An 18,374-nucleotide genomic window follows, 5' to 3' on the forward strand; every position below is an offset into this window, starting at 1 on the left:
AAGAGGAATAAAGGAAGGAAGGAAGGAAGGAAGGAACAGTGTATCGCAAGCACCTTCCACCCTGATGTCAATGGGCCACCAACCTTCGGGATGAGGAGGAGACCTGTGAAGACAGTCAGAGCGTGCCGACTGGGGCATTCATTTGGCTCATACACCGACAAGGCTTTCAGCGGCAGGAACAAACTTCAGGAATAGGCATTCTTGGCCTCGAATCCTAAGGGGGGTGCAAACGCTGAGGACAATTCCGTCAAATGCTCAAAGGACCGTGGCTCGTTGGTCTAGGGGTATGATTCTCGCTTTGGGTGCGAGAGGTCCCGGGTTCAAATCCCGGACGAGCCCAATCAAGGTGGTTAACTTGAGCTCCTTTTTTTTGTTTTTTCAATGTTATTTTCATTGGACAGACTCTCTGGTTTTCTCGGTAAGCAGTAGTCGATGAACAATTCACTTCCTGAACCTCTTTGCGTGCCATGTCCTTGCGACAAGCACTTTGTGTTCTCTGTTAGCTCTCAGTAACATTCCTTGATTTGCTTGTGAGTTTTGGCCGTCCGATCTCAAAGTGGAAATATGTCCTTCCCTCTGTACGCTGCATAGGCCCTCAGCTGGCATACTTGTATATGTGCGCATGCTTGATAGGACGTATGTTTTAGGCTGGATTGTGTGAGCTTCAGGCGCAAGGCATTTGATTAGTCTTTAAGCAGGTCCACTTGCACTGCCCTTTGCACCTGTTCTCCCAGTCCCTACAAAGGTGAGCAAGCAGCTGTTTCTGTAGTGTAGTGGTTATCACGTTCGCCTCACACGCGAAAGGTCCCCGGTTCGAGACCGGGCAGAAACACTCTCTGCTGGCATTTTACACAAAATAGTTTTTTTCCCCTTTTGTCACACACAAATGTAAAGTATGAACTTATTTGCGTTCCCATGGAAATAGCATATGCTCTCAAGAGCTTGAGAAATACACTGGGAAGGCAAGCATCCTCACATGTATTCTGTATATGGGGCCAATAAAAAAATGCACGCGCTTGCATTTTGTGTATGTAATGTTGCAGAGCACAGAGAGGATTTATTTTCCCTACTGCTGGGTATTTGGGTCTCTGGGATCACAGTTGGGTCCGCTCCGTCCTCTGAAATGGTCCATATTAGTTACATAGGTTAGTGTACCAAAGAAATAATACATTTTCATATACAGCTTCTTCATTTCTGTGTTCTGAGGGATTACCAGTTGTAAGAAATGCACTTGCCGGTACAGTGATTCCCTGGCTTTCTCTGGCCCGAGAAAGCTTTTCCTCTGAAGTGGGAACAGAAGTTGGACTGCTTCTGCTGAACTTCCTGAAAGCAGAGCTGGCGGGAGGAGGGACTTTTTGAGTGCTGGGAAAATTTGAGCTGGAAATTTGCATCGGCTGGACAGAGATTGCTTGGAGCAGCCAAAATATAATAACGGCCATGGCGCTCAAGTAAAGCAGAAAGCTTTTAGTATACACCTTTTGCACTCTTGTCAACGAAGCTGGGCTCTGTGAATGCTCACCCTACGCAAGAAAAGAGAACAGACTTTGCTGGTGACCTAAATATATCTCGCCTGATCGAGCACGATCGAGCTCTGAGTGAGCAGCTGTGCAATGGTCATCTTTACCAAAGGGGAGATGCTGCTTTTTCCAGTGTCACGCCCATGCTCTCAGGGCTGGAGGGAGGAGGGCTGCTTTTTGTTTTTACAGGCAAAAGGAAAGGCCCAGCCCTCAGAGCTTCTGCCAATGCAGATCCCAGCAGGTGCAAAATAAAGGCTCTCCCCCACCTTGCCAGCTGCAGATTGATCAGAAGACTGCTAGTCTAGTGTGTTGGGCCACTTTCTCTCTTCTGTGTATCGTCCCCTCTTATTACATAAACAGCATAAGAGGAATAAAGGAAGGAAGGAAGGAAGGAAGGAACAGTGTATCGCAAGCACCTTCCACCCTGATGTCAATGGGCCACCAACCTTCGGGATGAGGAGGAGACCTGTGAAGACAGTCAGAGCGTGCCGACTGGGGCATTCATTTGGCTCATACACCGACAAGGCTTTCAGCGGCAGGAACAAACTTCAGGAATAGGCATTCTTGGCCTCGAATCCTAAGGGGGGTGCAAACGCTGAGGACAATTCCGTCAAATGCTCAAAGGACCGTGGCTCGTTGGTCTAGGGGTATGATTCTCGCTTTGGGTGCGAGAGGTCCCGGGTTCAAATCCCGGACGAGCCCAATCAAGGTGGTTAACTTGAGCTCCTTTTTTTTGTTTTTTCAATGTTATTTTCATTGGACAGACTCTCTGGTTTTCTCGGTAAGCAGTAGTCGATGAACAATTCACTTCCTGAACCTCTTTGCGTGCCATGTCCTTGCGACAAGCACTTTGTGTTCTCTGTTAGCTCTCAGTAACATTCCTTGATTTGCTTGTGAGTTTTGGCCGTCCGATCTCAAAGTGGAAATATGTCCTTCCCTCTGTACGCTGCATAGGCCCTCAGCTGGCATACTTGTATATGTGCGCATGCTTGATAGGACGTATGTTTTAGGCTGGATTGTGTGAGCTTCAGGCGCAAGGCATTTGATTAGTCTTTAAGCAGGTCCACTTGCACTGCCCTTTGCACCTGTTCTCCCAGTCCCTACAAAGGTGAGCAAGCAGCTGTTTCTGTAGTGTAGTGGTTATCACGTTCGCCTCACACGCGAAAGGTCCCCGGTTCGAGACCGGGCAGAAACACTCTCTGCTGGCATTTTACACAAAATAGTTTTTTTCCCCTTTTGTCACACACAAATGTAAAGTATGAACTTATTTGCGTTCCCATGGAAATAGCATATGCTCTCAAGAGCTTGAGAAATACACTGGGAAGGCAAGCATCCTCACATGTATTCTGTATATGGGGCCAATAAAAAAATGCACGCGCTTGCATTTTGTGTATGTAATGTTGCAGAGCACAGAGAGGATTTATTTTCCCTACTGCTGGGTATTTGGGTCTCTGGGATCACAGTTGGGTCCGCTCCGTCCTCTGAAATGGTCCATATTAGTTACATAGGTTAGTGTACCAAAGAAATAATACATTTTCATATACAGCTTCTTCATTTCTGTGTTCTGAGGGATTACCAGTTGTAAGAAATGCACTTGCCGGTACAGTGATTCCCTGGCTTTCTCTGGCCCGAGAAAGCTTTTCCTCTGAAGTGGGAACAGAAGTTGGACTGCTTCTGCTGAACTTCCTGAAAGCAGAGCTGGCGGGAGGAGGGACTTTTTGAGTGCTGGGAAAATTTGAGCTGGAAATTTGCATCGGCTGGACAGAGATTGCTTGGAGCAGCCAAAATATAATAACGGCCATGGCGCTCAAGTAAAGCAGAAAGCTTTTAGTATACACCTTTTGCACTCTTGTCAACGAAGCTGGGCTCTGTGAATGCTCACCCTACGCAAGAAAAGAGAACAGACTTTGCTGGTGACCTAAATATATCTCGCCTGATCGAGCCTGATCGAGCACGATCGAGCTCTGAGTGAGCAGCTGTGCAATGGTCATCTTTACCAAAGGGGAGATGCTGCTTTTTCCAGTGTCACGCCCATGCTCTCAGGGCTGGAGGGAGGAGGGCTGCTTTTTGTTTTTACAGGCAAAAGGAAAGGCCCAGCCCTCAGAGCTTCTGCCAATGCAGATCCCAGCAGGTGCAAAATAAAGGCTCTCCCCCACCTTGCCAGCTGCAGATTGATCAGAAGACTGCTAGTCTAGTGTGTTGGGCCACTTTCTCTCTTCTGTGTATCGTCCCCTCTTATTACATAAACAGCATAAGAGGAATAAAGGAAGGAAGGAAGGAAGGAAGGAACAGTGTATCGCAAGCACCTTCCACCCTGATGTCAATGGGCCACCAACCTTCGGGATGAGGAGGAGACCTGTGAAGACAGTCAGAGCGTGCCGACTGGGGCATTCATTTGGCTCATACACCGACAAGGCTTTCAGCGGCAGGAACAAACTTCAGGAATAGGCATTCTTGGCCTCGAATCCTAAGGGGGGTGCAAACGCTGAGGACAATTCCGTCAAATGCTCAAAGGACCGTGGCTCGTTGGTCTAGGGGTATGATTCTCGCTTTGGGTGCGAGAGGTCCCGGGTTCAAATCCCGGACGAGCCCAATCAAGGTGGTTAACTTGAGCTCCTTTTTTTTGTTTTTTCAATGTTATTTTCATTGGACAGACTCTCTGGTTTTCTCGGTAAGCAGTAGTCGATGAACAATTCACTTCCTGAACCTCTTTGCGTGCCATGTCCTTGCGACAAGCACTTTGTGTTCTCTGTTAGCTCTCAGTAACATTCCTTGATTTGCTTGTGAGTTTTGGCCGTCCGATCTCAAAGTGGAAATATGTCCTTCCCTCTGTACGCTGCATAGGCCCTCAGCTGGCATACTTGTATATGTGCGCATGCTTGATAGGACGTATGTTTTAGGCTGGATTGTGTGAGCTTCAGGCGCAAGGCATTTGATTAGTCTTTAAGCAGGTCCACTTGCACTGCCCTTTGCACCTGTTCTCCCAGTCCCTACAAAGGTGAGCAAGCAGCTGTTTCTGTAGTGTAGTGGTTATCACGTTCCCCTCACACGCGAAAGGTCCCCGGTTCGAGACCGGGCAGAAACACTCTCTGCTGGCATTTTACACAAAATAGTTTTTTTCCCCTTTTGTCACACACAAATGTAAAGTATGAACTTATTTGCGTTCCCATGGAAATAGCATATGCTCTCAAGAGCTTGAGAAATACACTGGGAAGGCAAGCATCCTCACATGTATTCTGTATATGGGGCCAATAAAAAAATGCACGCGCTTGCATTTTGTGTATGTAATGTTGCAGAGCACAGAGAGGATTTATTTTCCCTACTGCTGGGTATTTGGGTCTCTGGGATCACAGTTGGGTCCGCTCCGTCCTCTGAAATGGTCCATATTAGTTACATAGGTTAGTGTACCAAAGAAATAATACATTTTCATATACAGCTTCTTCATTTCTGTGTTCTGAGGGATTACCAGTTGTAAGAAATGCACTTGCCGGTACAGTGATTCCCTGGCTTTCTCTGGCCCGAGAAAGCTTTTCCTCTGAAGTGGGAACAGAAGTTGGACTGCTTCTGCTGAACTTCCTGAAAGCAGAGCTGGCGGGAGGAGGGACTTTTTGAGTGCTGGGAAAATTTGAGCTGGAAATTTGCATCGGCTGGACAGAGATTGCTTGGAGCAGCCAAAATATAATAACGGCCATGGCGCTCAAGTAAAGCAGAAAGCTTTTAGTATACACCTTTTGCACTCTTGTCAACGAAGCTGGGCTCTGTGAATGCTCACCCTACGCAAGAAAAGAGAACAGACTTTGCTGGTGACCTAAATATATCTCGCCTGATCGAGCACGATCGAGCTCTGAGTGAGCAGCTGTGCAATGGTCATCTTTACCAAAGGGGAGATGCTGCTTTTTCCAGTGTCACGCCCATGCTCTCAGGGCTGGAGGGAGGAGGGCTGCTTTTTGTTTTTACAGGCAAAAGGAAAGGCCCAGCCCTCAGAGCTTCTGCCAATGCAGATCCCAGCAGGTGCAAAATAAAGGCTCTCCCCCACCTTGCCAGCTGCAGATTGATCAGAAGACTGCTAGTCTAGTGTGTTGGGCCACTTTCTCTCTTCTGTGTATCGTCCCCTCTTATTACATAAACAGCATAAGAGGAATAAAGGAAGGAAGGAAGGAAGGAAGGAACAGTGTATCGCAAGCACCTTCCACCCTGATGTCAATGGGCCACCAACCTTCGGGATGAGGAGGAGACCTGTGAAGACAGTCAGAGCGTGCCGACTGGGGCATTCATTTGGCTCATACACCGACAAGGCTTTCAGCGGCAGGAACAAACTTCAGGAATAGGCATTCTTGGCCTCGAATCCTAAGGGGGGTGCAAACGCTGAGGACAATTCCGTCAAATGCTCAAAGGACCGTGGCTCGTTGGTCTAGGGGTATGATTCTCGCTTTGGGTGCGAGAGGTCCCGGGTTCAAATCCCGGACGAGCCCAATCAAGGTGGTTAACTTGAGCTCCTTTTTTTTGTTTTTTCAATGTTATTTTCATTGGACAGACTCTCTGGTTTTCTCGGTAAGCAGTAGTCGATGAACAATTCACTTCCTGAACCTCTTTGCGTGCCATGTCCTTGCGACAAGCACTTTGTGTTCTCTGTTAGCTCTCAGTAACATTCCTTGATTTGCTTGTGAGTTTTGGCCGTCCGATCTCAAAGTGGAAATATGTCCTTCCCTCTGTACGCTGCATAGGCCCTCAGCTGGCATACTTGTATATGTGCGCATGCTTGATAGGACGTATGTTTTAGGCTGGATTGTGTGAGCTTCAGGCGCAAGGCATTTGATTAGTCTTTAAGCAGGTCCACTTGCACTGCCCTTTGCACCTGTTCTCCCAGTCCCTACAAAGGTGAGCAAGCAGCTGTTTCTGTAGTGTAGTGGTTATCACGTTCGCCTCACACGCGAAAGGTCCCCGGTTCGAGACCGGGCAGAAACACTCTCTGCTGGCATTTTACACAAAATAGTTTTTTTCCCCTTTTGTCACACACAAATGTAAAGTATGAACTTATTTGCGTTCCCATGGAAATAGCATATGCTCTCAAGAGCTTGAGAAATACACTGGGAAGGCAAGCATCCTCACATGTATTCTGTATATGGGGCCAATAAAAAAATGCACGCGCTTGCATTTTGTGTATGTAATGTTGCAGAGCACAGAGAGGATTTATTTTCCCTACTGCTGGGTATTTGGGTCTCTGGGATCACAGTTGGGTCCGCTCCGTCCTCTGAAATGGTCCATATTAGTTACATAGGTTAGTGTACCAAAGAAATAATACATTTTCATATACAGCTTCTTCATTTCTGTGTTCTGAGGGATTACCAGTTGTAAGAAATGCACTTGCCGGTACAGTGATTCCCTGGCTTTCTCTGGCCCGAGAAAGCTTTTCCTCTGAAGTGGGAACAGAAGTTGGACTGCTTCTGCTGAACTTCCTGAAAGCAGAGCTGGCGGGAGGAGGGACTTTTTGAGTGCTGGGAAAATTTGAGCTGGAAATTTGCATCGGCTGGACAGAGATTGCTTGGAGCAGCCAAAATATAATAACGGCCATGGCGCTCAAGTAAAGCAGAAAGCTTTTAGTATACACCTTTTGCACTCTTGTCAACGAAGCTGGGCTCTGTGAATGCTCACCCTACGCAAGAAAAGAGAACAGACTTTGCTGGTGACCTAAATATATCTCGCCTGATCGAGCACGATCGAGCTCTGAGTGAGCAGCTGTGCAATGGTCATCTTTACCAAAGGGGAGATGCTGCTTTTTCCAGTGTCACGCCCATGCTCTCAGGGCTGGAGGGAGGAGGGCTGCTTTTTGTTTTTACAGGCAAAAGGAAAGGCCCAGCCCTCAGAGCTTCTGCCAATGCAGATCCCAGCAGGTGCAAAATAAAGGCTCTCCCCCACCTTGCCAGCTGCAGATTGATCAGAAGACTGCTAGTCTAGTGTGTTGGGCCACTTTCTCTCTTCTGTGTATCGTCCCCTCTTATTACATAAACAGCATAAGAGGAATAAAGGAAGGAAGGAAGGAAGGAAGGAACAGTGTATCGCAAGCACCTTCCACCCTGATGTCAATGGGCCACCAACCTTCGGGATGAGGAGGAGACCTGTGAAGACAGTCAGAGCGTGCCGACTGGGGCATTCATTTGGCTCATACACCGACAAGGCTTTCAGCGGCAGGAACAAACTTCAGGAATAGGCATTCTTGGCCTCGAATCCTAAGGGGGGTGCAAACGCTGAGGACAATTCCGTCAAATGCTCAAAGGACCGTGGCTCGTTGGTCTAGGGGTATGATTCTCGCTTTGGGTGCGAGACGAGCCCAATCAAGGTGGTTAACTTGAGCTCCTTTTTTTTGTTTTTTCAATGTTATTTTCATTGGACAGACTCTCTGGTTTTCTCGGTAAGCAGTAGTCGATGAACAATTCACTTCCTGAACCTCTTTGCGTGCCATGTCCTTGCGACAAGCACTTTGTGTTCTCTGTTAGCTCTCAGTAACATTCCTTGATTTGCTTGTGAGTTTTGGCCGTCCGATCTCAAAGTGGAAATATGTCCTTCCCTCTGTACGCTGCATAGGCCCTCAGCTGGCATACTTGTATATGTGCGCATGCTTGATAGGACGTATGTTTTAGGCTGGATTGTGTGAGCTTCAGGCGCAAGGCATTTGATTAGTCTTTAAGCAGGTCCACTTGCACTGCCCTTTGCACCTGTTCTCCCAGTCCCTACAAAGGTGAGCAAGCAGCTGTTTCTGTAGTGTAGTGGTTATCACGTTCGCCTCACACGCGAAAGGTCCCCGGTTCGAGACCGGGCAGAAACACTCTCTGCTGGCATTTTACACAAAATAGTTTTTTTCCCCTTTTGTCACACACAAATGTAAAGTATGAACTTATTTGCGTTCCCATGGAAATAGCATATGCTCTCAAGAGCTTGAGAAATACACTGGGAAGGCAAGCATCCTCACATGTATTCTGTATATGGGGCCAATAAAAAAATGCACGCGCTTGCATTTTGTGTATGTAATGTTGCAGAGCACAGAGAGGATTTATTTTCCCTACTGCTGGGTATTTGGGTCTCTGGGATCACAGTTGGGTCCGCTCCGTCCTCTGAAATGGTCCATATTAGTTACATAGGTTAGTGTACCAAAGAAATAATACATTTTCATATACAGCTTCTTCATTTCTGTGTTCTGAGGGATTACCAGTTGTAAGAAATGCACTTGCCGGTACAGTGATTCCCTGGCTTTCTCTGGCCCGAGAAAGCTTTTCCTCTGAAGTGGGAACAGAAGTTGGACTGCTTCTGCTGAACTTCCTGAAAGCAGAGCTGGCGGGAGGAGGGACTTTTTGAGTGCTGGGAAAATTTGAGCTGGAAATTTGCATCGGCTGGACAGAGATTGCTTGGAGCAGCCAAAATATAATAACGGCCATGGCGCTCAAGTAAAGCAGAAAGCTTTTAGTATACACCTTTTGCACTCTTGTCAACGAAGCTGGGCTCTGTGAATGCTCACCCTACGCAAGAAAAGAGAACAGACTTTGCTGGTGACCTAAATATATCTCGCCTGATCGAGCACAATCGAGCTCTGAGTGAGCAGCTGTGCAATGGTCATCTTTACCAAAGGGGAGATGCTGCTTTTTCCAGTGTCACGCCCATGCTCTCAGGGCTGGAGGGAGGAGGGCTGCTTTTTGTTTTTACAGGCAAAAGGAAAGGCCCAGCCCTCAGAGCTTCTGCCAATGCAGATCCCAGCAGGTGCAAAATAAAGGCTCTCCCCCACCTTGCCAGCTGCAGATTGATCAGAAGACTGCTAGTCTAGTGTGTTGGGCCACTTTCTCTCTTCTGTGTATCGTCCCCTCTTATTACATAAACAGCATAAGAGGAATAAAGGAAGGAAGGAAGGAAGGAAGGAACAGTGTATCGCAAGCACCTTCCACCCTGATGTCAATGGGCCACCAACCTTCGGGATGAGGAGGAGACCTGTGAAGACAGTCAGAGCGTGCCGACTGGGGCATTCATTTGGCTCATACACCGACAAGGCTTTCAGCGGCAGGAACAAACTTCAGGAATAGGCATTCTTGGCCTCGAATCCTAAGGGGGGTGCAAACGCTGAGGACAATTCCGTCAAATGCTCAAAGGACCGTGGCTCGTTGGTCTAGGGGTATGATTCTCGCTTTGGGTGCGAGAGGTCCCGGGTTCAAATCCCGGACGAGCCCAATCAAGGTGGTTAACTTGAGCTCCTTTTTTTTGTTTTTTCAATGTTATTTTCATTGGACAGACTCTCTGGTTTTCTCGGTAAGCAGTAGTCGATGAACAATTCACTTCCTGAACCTCTTTGCGTGCCATGTCCTTGCGACAAGCACTTTGTGTTCTCTGTTAGCTCTCAGTAACATTCCTTGATTTGCTTGTGAGTTTTGGCCGTCCGATCTCAAAGTGGAAATATGTCCTTCCCTCTGTACGCTGCATAGGCCCTCAGCTGGCATACTTGTATATGTGCGCATGCTTGATAGGACGTATGTTTTAGGCTGGATTGTGTGAGCTTCAGGCGCAAGGCATTTGATTAGTCTTTAAGCAGGTCCACTTGCACTGCCCTTTGCACCTGTTCTCCCAGTCCCTACAAAGGTGAGCAAGCAGCTGTTTCTGTAGTGTAGTGGTTATCACGTTCGCCTCACACGCGAAAGGTCCCCGGTTCGAGACCGGGCAGAAACACTCTCTGCTGGCATTTTACACAAAATAGTTTTTTTCCCCTTTTGTCACACACAAATGTAAAGTATGAACTTATTTGCGTTCCCATGGAAATAGCATATGCTCTCAAGAGCTTGAGAAATACACTGGGAAGGCAAGCATCCTCACATGTATTCTGTATATGGGGCCAATAAAAAAATGCACGCGCTTGCATTTTGTGTATGTAATGTTGCAGAGCACAGAGAGGATTTATTTTCCCTACTGCTGGGTATTTGGGTCTCTGGGATCACAGTTGGGTCCGCTCCGTCCTCTGAAATGGTCCATATTAGTTACATAGGTTAGTGTACCAAAGAAATAATACATTTTCATATACAGCTTCTTCATTTCTGTGTTCTGAGGGATTACCAGTTGTAAGAAATGCACTTGCCGGTACAGTGATTCCCTGGCTTTCTCTGGCCCGAGAAAGCTTTTCCTCTGAAGTGGGAACAGAAGTTGGACTGCTTCTGCTGAACTTCCTGAAAGCAGAGCTGGCGGGAGGAGGGACTTTTTGAGTGCTGGGAAAATTTGAGCTGGAAATTTGCATCGGCTGGACAGAGATTGCTTGGAGCAGCCAAAATATAATAACGGCCATGGCGCTCAAGTAAAGCAGAAAGCTTTTAGTATACACCTTTTGCACTCTTGTCAACGAAGCTGGGCTCTGTGAATGCTCACCCTACGCAAGAAAAGAGAACTGACTTTGCTGGTGACCTAAATATATCTCGCCTGATCGAGCCTGATCGAGCACGATCGAGCTCTGAGTGAGCAGCTGTGCAATGGTCATCTTTACCAAAGGGGAGATGCTGCTTTTTCCAGTGTCACGCCCATGCTCTCAGGGCTGGAGGGAGGAGGGCTGCTTTTTGTTTTTACAGGCAAAAGGAAAGGCCCAGCCCTCAGAGCTTCTGCCAATGCAGATCCCAGCAGGTGCAAAATAAAGGCTCTCCCCCACCTTGCCAGCTGCAGATTGATCAGAAGACTGCTAGTCTAGTGTGTTGGGCCACTTTCTCTCTTCTGTGTATCGTCCCCTCTTATTACATAAACAGCATAAGAGGAATAAAGGAAGGAAGGAAGGAAGGAAGGAACAGTGTATCGCAAGCACCTTCCACCCTGATGTCAATGGGCCACCAACCTTCGGGATGAGGAGGAGACCTGTGAAGACAGTCAGAGCGTGCCGACTGGGGCATTCATTTGGCTCATACACCGACAAGGCTTTCAGCGGCAGGAACAAACTTCAGGAATAGGCATTCTTGGCCTCGAATCCTAAGGGGGGTGCAAACGCTGAGGACAATTCCGTCAAATGCTCAAAGGACCGTGGCTCGTTGGTCTAGGGGTATGATTCTCGCTTTGGGTGCGAGAGGTCCCGGGTTCAAATCCCGGACGAGCCCAATCAAGGTGGTTAACTTGAGCTCCTTTTTTTTGTTTTTTCAATGTTATTTTCATTGGACAGACTCTCTGGTTTTCTCGGTAAGCAGTAGTCGATGAACAATTCACTTCCTGAACCTCTTTGCGTGCCATGTCCTTGCGACAAGCACTTTGTGTTCTCTGTTAGCTCTCAGTAACATTCCTTGATTTGCTTGTGAGTTTTGGCCGTCCGATCTCAAAGTGGAAATATGTCCTTCCCTCTGTACGCTGCATAGGCCCTCAGCTGGCATACTTGTATATGTGCGCATGCTTGATAGGACGTATGTTTTAGGCTGGATTGTGTGAGCTTCAGGCGCAAGGCATTTGATTAGTCTTTAAGCAGGTCCACTTGCACTGCCCTTTGCACCTGTTCTCCCAGTCCCTACAAAGGTGAGCAAGCAGCTGTTTCTGTAGTGTAGTGGTTATCACGTTCCCCTCACACGCGAAAGGTCCCCGGTTCGAGACCGGGCAGAAACACTCTCTGCTGGCATTTTACACAAAATAGTTTTTTTCCCCTTTTGTCACACACAAATGTAAAGTATGAACTTATTTGCGTTCCCATGGAAATAGCATATGCTCTCAAGAGCTTGAGAAATACACTGGGAAGGCAGGCATCCTCACATGTATTCTGTATATGGGGCCAATAAAAAAATGCACGCGCTTGCATTTTGTGTATGTAATGTTGCAGAGCACAGAGAGGATTTATTTTCCCTACTGCTGGGTATTTGGGTCTCTGGGATCACAGTTGGGTCCGCTCCGTCCTCTGAAATGGTCCATATTAGTTACATAGGTTAGTGTACCAAAGAAATAATACATTTTCATATACAGCTTCTTCATTTCTGTGTTCTGAGGGATTACCAGTTGTAAGAAATGCACTTGCCGGTACAGTGATTCCCTGGCTTTCTCTGGCCCGAGAAAGCTTTTCCTCTGAAGTGGGAACAGAAGTTGGACTGCTTCTGCTGAACTTCCTGAAAGCAGAGCTGGCGGGAGGAGTGACTTTTTGAGTGCTGGGAAAATTTGAGCTGGAAATTTGCATCGGCTGGACAGAGATTGCTTGGAGCAGCCAAAATATAATAACGGCCATGGCGCTCAAGTAAAGCAGAAAGCTTTTAGTATACACCTTTTGCACTCTTGTCAACGAAGCTGGGCTCTGTGAATGCTCACCCTACGCAAGAAAAGAGAACAGACTTTGCTGGTGACCTAAATATATCTCGCCTGATCGAGCACGATCGAGCTCTGAGTGAGCAGCTGTGCAATGGTCATCTTTACCAAAGGGGAGATGCTGCTTTTTCCAGTGTCACGCCCATGCTCTCAGGGCTGGAGGGAGGAGGGCTGCTTTTTGTTTTTACAGGCAAAAGGAAAGGCCCAGCCCTCAGAGCTTCTGCCAATGCAGATCCCAGCAGGTGCAAAATAAAGGCTCTCCCCCACCTTGCCAGCTGCAGATTGATCAGAAGACTGCTAGTCTAGTGTGTTGGGCCACTTTCTCTCTTCTGTGTATCGTCCCCTCTTATTACATAAACAGCATAAGAGGAATAAAGGAAGGAAGGAAGGAAGGAAGGAACAGTGTATCGCAAGCACCTTCCACCCTGATGTCAATGGGCCACCAACCTTCGGGATGAGGAGGAGACCTGTGAAGACAGTCAGAGCGTGCCGACTGGGGCATTCATTTGGCTCATACACCGACAAGGCTTTCAGCGGCAGGAACAAACTTCAGGAATAGGCATTCTTGGCCTCGAATCCTAAGGGGGGTGCAAACGCTGAGGACAATTCCGTCAAATGCTCAAAGGACCGTGGCTCGTTGGTCTAGGGGTATGATTCTCGCTTTGGGTGCGAGAGGTCCCGGGTTCAAATCCCGGACGAGCCCAATCAAGGTGGTTAACTTGAGCTCCTTTTTTTTGTTTTTTCAATGTTATTTTCATTGGACAGACTCTCTGGTTTTCTCGGTAAGCAGTAGTCGATGAACAATTCACTTCCTGAACCTCTTTGCGTGCCATGTCCTTGCGACAAGCACTTTGTGTTCTCTGTTAGCTCTCAGTAACATTCCTTGATTTGCTTGTGAGTTTTGGCCGTCCGATCTCAAAGTGGAAATATGTCCTTCCCTCTGTACGCTGCATAGGCCCTCAGCTGGCATACTTGTATATGTGCGCATGCTTGATAGGACGTATGTTTTAGGCTGGATTGTGTGAGCTTCAGGCGCAAGGCATTTGATTAGTCTTTAAGCAGGTCCACTTGCACTGCCCTTTGCACCTGTTCTCCCAGTCCCTACAAAGGTGAGCAAGCAGCTGTTTCTGTAGTGTAGTGGTTATCACGTTCGCCTCACACGCGAAAGGTCCCCGGTTCGAGACCGGGCAGAAACACTCTCTGCTGGCATTTTACACAAAATAGTTTTTTTCCCCTTTTGTCACACACAAATGTAAAGTATGAACTTATTTGCGTTCCCATGGAAATAGCATATGCTCTCAAGAGCTTGAGAAATACACTGGGAAGGCAAGCATCCTCACATGTATTCTGTATATGGGGCCAATAAAAAAATGCACGCGCTTGCATTTTGTGTATGTAATGTTGCAGAGCACAGAGAGGATTTATTTTCCCTACTGCTGGGTATTTGGGTCTCTGGGATCACAGTTGGGTCCGCTCCGTCCTCTGAAATGGTCCATATTAGTTACATAGGTTAGTGTACCAAAGAAATAATACATTTTCATATACAGCTTCTTCATTTCTGTGTTCTGAGGGATTACCAGTTGTAAGAAATGCACTTGCCGGTACAGTGATTCCCTGGCTTTCTCTGGCCCGAGAAAGCTTTTCCTCTGAAGTGGGAACAGAAGTTGGACTGCTTCTGCTGAACTTCCTGAAAGCAGAGCTGGCGGGAGGAGGGACTTTTTGAGTGCTGGGAAAATTTGAGCTGGAAATTTGCATCGGCTGGACAGAGATTGCTTGGAGCAGCCAAAATATAATAACGGCCATGGCGCTCAAGTAAAGCAGAAAGCTTTTAGTATACACCTTTTGCACTCTTGTCAACGAAGCTGGGCTCTGTGAATGCTCACCCTACGCAAGAAAAGAGAACAGACTTTGCTGGTGACCTAAATATATCTCGCCTGATCGAGCACGATCGAGCTCTGAGTGAGCAGCTGTGCAATGGTCATCTTTACCAAAGGGGAGATGCTGCTTTTTCCAGTGTCACGCCCATGCTCTCAGGGCTGGAGGGAGGAGGGCTGCTTTTTGTTTTTACAGGCAAAAGGAAAGGCCCAGCCCTCAGAGCTTCTGCCAATGCAGATCCCAGCAGGTGCAAAATAAAGGCTCTCCCCCACCTTGCCAGCTGCAGATTGATCAGAAGACTGCTAGTCTAGTGTGTTGGGCCACTTTCTCTCTTCTGTGTATCGTCCCCTCTTATTACATAAACAGCATAAGAGGAATAAAGGAAGGAAGGAAGGAAGGAAGGAACAGTGTATCGCAAGCACCTTCCACCCTGATGTCAATGGGCCACCAACCTTCGGGATGAGGAGGAGACCTGTGAAGACAGTCAGAGCGTGCCGACTGGGGCATTCATTTGGCTCATACACCGACAAGGCTTTCAGCGGCAGGAACAAACTTCAGGAATAGGCATTCTTGGCCTCGAATCCTAAGGGGGGTGCAAACGCTGAGGACAATTCCGTCAAATGCTCAAAGGACCGTGGCTCGTTGGTCTAGGGGTATGATTCTCGCTTTGGGTGCGAGAGGTCCCGGGTTCAAATCCCGGACGAGCCCAATCAAGGTGGTTAACTTGAGCTCCTTTTTTTTGTTTTTTCAATGTTATTTTCATTGGACAGACTCTCTGGTTTTCTCGGTAAGCAGTAGTCGATGAACAATTCACTTCCTGAACCTCTTTGCGTGCCATGTCCTTGCGACAAGCACTTTGTGTTCTCTGTTAGCTCTCAGTAACATTCCTTGATTTCCTTGTGAGTTTTGGCCGTCCGATCTCAAAGTGGAAATATGTCCTTCCCTCTGTACGCTGCATAGGCCCTCAGCTGGCATACTTGTATATGTGCGCATGCTTGATAGGACGTATGTTTTAGGCTGGATTGTGTGAGCTTCAGGCGCAAGGCATTTGATTAGTCTTTAAGCAGGTCCACTTGCACTGCCCTTTGCACCTGTTCTCCCAGTCCCTACAAAGGTGAGCAAGCAGCTGTTTCTGTAGTGTAGTGGTTATCACGTTCGCCTCACACGCGAAAGGTCCCCGGTTCGAGACCGGGCAGAAACACTCTCTGCTGGCATTTTACACAAAATAGTTTTTTTCCCCTTTTGTCACACACAAATGTAAAGTATGAACTTATTTGCGTTCCCATGGAAATAGCATATGCTCTCAAGAGCTTGAGAAATACACTGGGAAGGCAAGCATCCTCACATGTATTCTGTATATGGGGCCAATAAAAAAATGCACGCGCTTGCATTTTGTGTATGTAATGTTGCAGAGCACAGAGAGGATTTATTTTCCCTACTGCTGGGTATTTGGGTCTCTGGGATCACAGTTGGGTCCGCTCCGTCCTCTGAAATGGTCCATATTAGTTACATAGGTTAGTGTACCAAAGAAATAATACATTTTCATATACAGCTTCTTCATTTCTGTGTTCTGAGGGATTACCAGTTGTAAGAAATGCACTTGCCGGTACAGTGATTCCCTGGCTTTCTCTGGCCCGAGAAAGCTTTTCCTCTGAAGTGGGAACAGAAGTTGGACTGCTTCTGCTGAACTTCCTGAAAGCAGAGCTGGCGGGAGGAGGGACTTTTTGAGTGCTGGGAAAATTTGAGCTGGAAATTTGCATCGGCTGGACAGAGATTGCTTGGAGCAGCCAAAATATAATAACGGCCATGGCGCTCAAGTAAAGCAGAAAGCTTTTAGTATACACCTTTTGCACTCTTGTCAACGAAGCTGGGCTCTGTGAATGCTCACCCTACGCAAGAAAAGAGAACAGACTTTGCTGGTGACCTAAATATATCTCGCCTGATCGAGCACAATCGAGCTCTGAGTGAGCAGCTGTGCAATGGTCATCTTTACCAAAGGGGAGATGCTGCTTTTTCCAGTGTCACGCCCATGCTCTCAGGGCTGGAGGGAGGAGGGCTGCTTTTTGTTTTTACAGGCAAAAGGAAAGGCCCAGCCCTCAGAGCTTCTGCCAATGCAGATCCCAGCAGGTGCAAAATAAAGGCTCTCCCCCACCTTGCCAGCTGCAGATTGATCAGAAGACTGCTAGTCTAGTGTGTTGGGCCACTTTCTCTCTTCTGTGTATCGTCCCCTCTTATTACATAAACAGCATAAGAGGAATAAAGGAAGGAAGGAAGGAAGGAAGGAACAGTGTATCGCAAGCACCTTCCACCCTGATGTCAATGGGCCACCAACCTTCGGGATGAGGAGGAGACCTGTGAAGACAGTCAGAGCGTGCCGACTGGGGCATTCATTTGGCTCATACACCGACAAGGCTTTCAGCGGCAGGAACAAACTTCAGGAATAGGCATTCTTGGCCTCGAATCCTAAGGGGGGTGCAAACGCTGAGGACAATTCCGTCAAATGCTCAAAGGACCGTGGCTCGTTGGTCTAGGGGTATGATTCTCGCTTTGGGTGCGAGAGGTCCCGGGTTCAAATCCCGGACGAGCCCAATCAAGGTGGTTAACTTGAGCTCCTTTTTTTTGTTTTTTCAATGTTATTTTCATTGGACAGACTCTCTGGTTTTCTCGGTAAGCAGTAGTCGATGAACAATTCACTTCCTGAACCTCTTTGCGTGCCATGTCCTTGCGACAAGCACTTTGTGTTCTCTGTTAGCTCTCAGTAACATTCCTTGATTTGCTTGTGAGTTTTGGCCGTCCGATCTCAAAGTGGAAATATGTCCTTCCCTCTGTACGCTGCATAGGCCCTCAGCTGGCATACTTGTATATGTGCGCATGCTTGATAGGACGTATGTTTTAGGCTGGATTGTGTGAGCTTCAGGCGCAAGGCATTTGATTAGTCTTTAAGCAGGTCCACTTGCACTGCCCTTTGCACCTGTTCTCCCAGTCCCTACAAAGGTGAGCAAGCAGCTGTTTCTGTAGTGTAGTGGTTATCACGTTCCCCTCACACGCGAAAGGTCCCCGGTTCGAGACCGGGCAGAAACACTCTCTGCTGGCATTTTACACAAAATAGTTTTTTTCCCCTTTTGTCACACACAAATGTAAAGTATGAACTTATTTGCGTTCCCATGGAAATAGCATATGCTCTCAAGAGCTTGAGAAATACACTGGGAAGGCAAGCATCCTCACATGTATTCTGTATATGGGGCCAATAAAAAAATGCACGCGCTGGCATTTTGTGTATGTAATGTTGCAGAGCACAGAGAGGATTTATTTTCCCTACTGCTGGGTATTTGGGTCTCTGGGATCACAGTTGGGTCCGCTCCGTCCTCTGAAATGGTCCATATTAGTTACATAGGTTAGTGTACCAAAGAAATAATACATTTTCATATACAGCTTCTTCATTTCTGTGTTCTGAGGGATTACCAGTTGTAAGAAATGCACTTGCCGGTACAGTGATTCCCTGGCTTTCTCTGGCCCGAGAAAGCTTTTCCTCTGAAGTGGGAACAGAAGTTGGACTGCTTCTGCTGAACTTCCTGAAAGCAGAGCTGGCGGGAGGAGTGACTTTTTGAGTGCTGGGAAAATTTGAGCTGGAAATTTGCATCGGCTGGACAGAGATTGCTTGGAGCAGCCAAAATATAATAACGGCCATGGCGCTCAAGTAAAGCA

At 47.4% G+C, this 18,374-nt stretch overlaps 16 non-coding genes across 16 annotated transcripts; all 16 read left to right on the forward strand.

The window, feature by feature from the left end:
- Positions 1 to 267: 267 nt before the first annotated feature.
- TRNAP-UGG (transfer RNA proline (anticodon UGG)) lies at positions 268 to 339 on the forward strand. Its single transcript has one exon. It is a non-coding gene; the product is annotated as a tRNA-Pro (tRNA).
- A 420-nt stretch (positions 340 to 759) lies between these two features.
- On the forward strand, positions 760 to 832 carry TRNAV-CAC (transfer RNA valine (anticodon CAC)). Its single transcript has one exon. It is a non-coding gene; the product is annotated as a tRNA-Val (tRNA).
- A 1,315-nt stretch (positions 833 to 2,147) lies between these two features.
- TRNAP-UGG (transfer RNA proline (anticodon UGG)) lies at positions 2,148 to 2,219 on the forward strand. The gene has a single exon. It is a non-coding gene; the product is annotated as a tRNA-Pro (tRNA).
- A 420-nt stretch (positions 2,220 to 2,639) lies between these two features.
- TRNAV-CAC (transfer RNA valine (anticodon CAC)) lies at positions 2,640 to 2,712 on the forward strand. Its single transcript has one exon. It is a non-coding gene; the product is annotated as a tRNA-Val (tRNA).
- A 1,325-nt stretch (positions 2,713 to 4,037) lies between these two features.
- TRNAP-UGG (transfer RNA proline (anticodon UGG)) lies at positions 4,038 to 4,109 on the forward strand. The gene has a single exon. It is a non-coding gene; the product is annotated as a tRNA-Pro (tRNA).
- A 1,808-nt stretch (positions 4,110 to 5,917) lies between these two features.
- Positions 5,918 to 5,989, forward strand: TRNAP-UGG (transfer RNA proline (anticodon UGG)). Its single transcript has one exon. It is a non-coding gene; the product is annotated as a tRNA-Pro (tRNA).
- A 420-nt stretch (positions 5,990 to 6,409) lies between these two features.
- On the forward strand, positions 6,410 to 6,482 carry TRNAV-CAC (transfer RNA valine (anticodon CAC)). The gene has a single exon. It is a non-coding gene; the product is annotated as a tRNA-Val (tRNA).
- Positions 6,483 to 8,267: 1,785 nt separating this feature from the next.
- Positions 8,268 to 8,340, forward strand: TRNAV-CAC (transfer RNA valine (anticodon CAC)). The gene has a single exon. It is a non-coding gene; the product is annotated as a tRNA-Val (tRNA).
- A 1,315-nt stretch (positions 8,341 to 9,655) lies between these two features.
- TRNAP-UGG (transfer RNA proline (anticodon UGG)) lies at positions 9,656 to 9,727 on the forward strand. The gene has a single exon. It is a non-coding gene; the product is annotated as a tRNA-Pro (tRNA).
- Positions 9,728 to 10,147: 420 nt separating this feature from the next.
- TRNAV-CAC (transfer RNA valine (anticodon CAC)) lies at positions 10,148 to 10,220 on the forward strand. The gene has a single exon. It is a non-coding gene; the product is annotated as a tRNA-Val (tRNA).
- Positions 10,221 to 11,545: 1,325 nt separating this feature from the next.
- TRNAP-UGG (transfer RNA proline (anticodon UGG)) lies at positions 11,546 to 11,617 on the forward strand. Its single transcript has one exon. It is a non-coding gene; the product is annotated as a tRNA-Pro (tRNA).
- A 1,808-nt stretch (positions 11,618 to 13,425) lies between these two features.
- TRNAP-UGG (transfer RNA proline (anticodon UGG)) lies at positions 13,426 to 13,497 on the forward strand. Its single transcript has one exon. It is a non-coding gene; the product is annotated as a tRNA-Pro (tRNA).
- A 420-nt stretch (positions 13,498 to 13,917) lies between these two features.
- On the forward strand, positions 13,918 to 13,990 carry TRNAV-CAC (transfer RNA valine (anticodon CAC)). Its single transcript has one exon. It is a non-coding gene; the product is annotated as a tRNA-Val (tRNA).
- Positions 13,991 to 15,305: 1,315 nt separating this feature from the next.
- TRNAP-UGG (transfer RNA proline (anticodon UGG)) lies at positions 15,306 to 15,377 on the forward strand. The gene has a single exon. It is a non-coding gene; the product is annotated as a tRNA-Pro (tRNA).
- A 420-nt stretch (positions 15,378 to 15,797) lies between these two features.
- Positions 15,798 to 15,870, forward strand: TRNAV-CAC (transfer RNA valine (anticodon CAC)). Its single transcript has one exon. It is a non-coding gene; the product is annotated as a tRNA-Val (tRNA).
- A 1,315-nt stretch (positions 15,871 to 17,185) lies between these two features.
- TRNAP-UGG (transfer RNA proline (anticodon UGG)) lies at positions 17,186 to 17,257 on the forward strand. The gene has a single exon. It is a non-coding gene; the product is annotated as a tRNA-Pro (tRNA).
- The last annotated feature ends 1,117 nt before the right edge of the window (positions 17,258 to 18,374 follow it).

This window comes from Ambystoma mexicanum, chromosome 2q (genome assembly GCF_040938575.1).
Source record: "Ambystoma mexicanum isolate Mex_15411 chromosome 2q, UKY_AmexF1_1, whole genome shotgun sequence".
NCBI classification, from domain to species: domain Eukaryota; kingdom Metazoa; phylum Chordata; class Amphibia; order Caudata; family Ambystomatidae; genus Ambystoma; species Ambystoma mexicanum.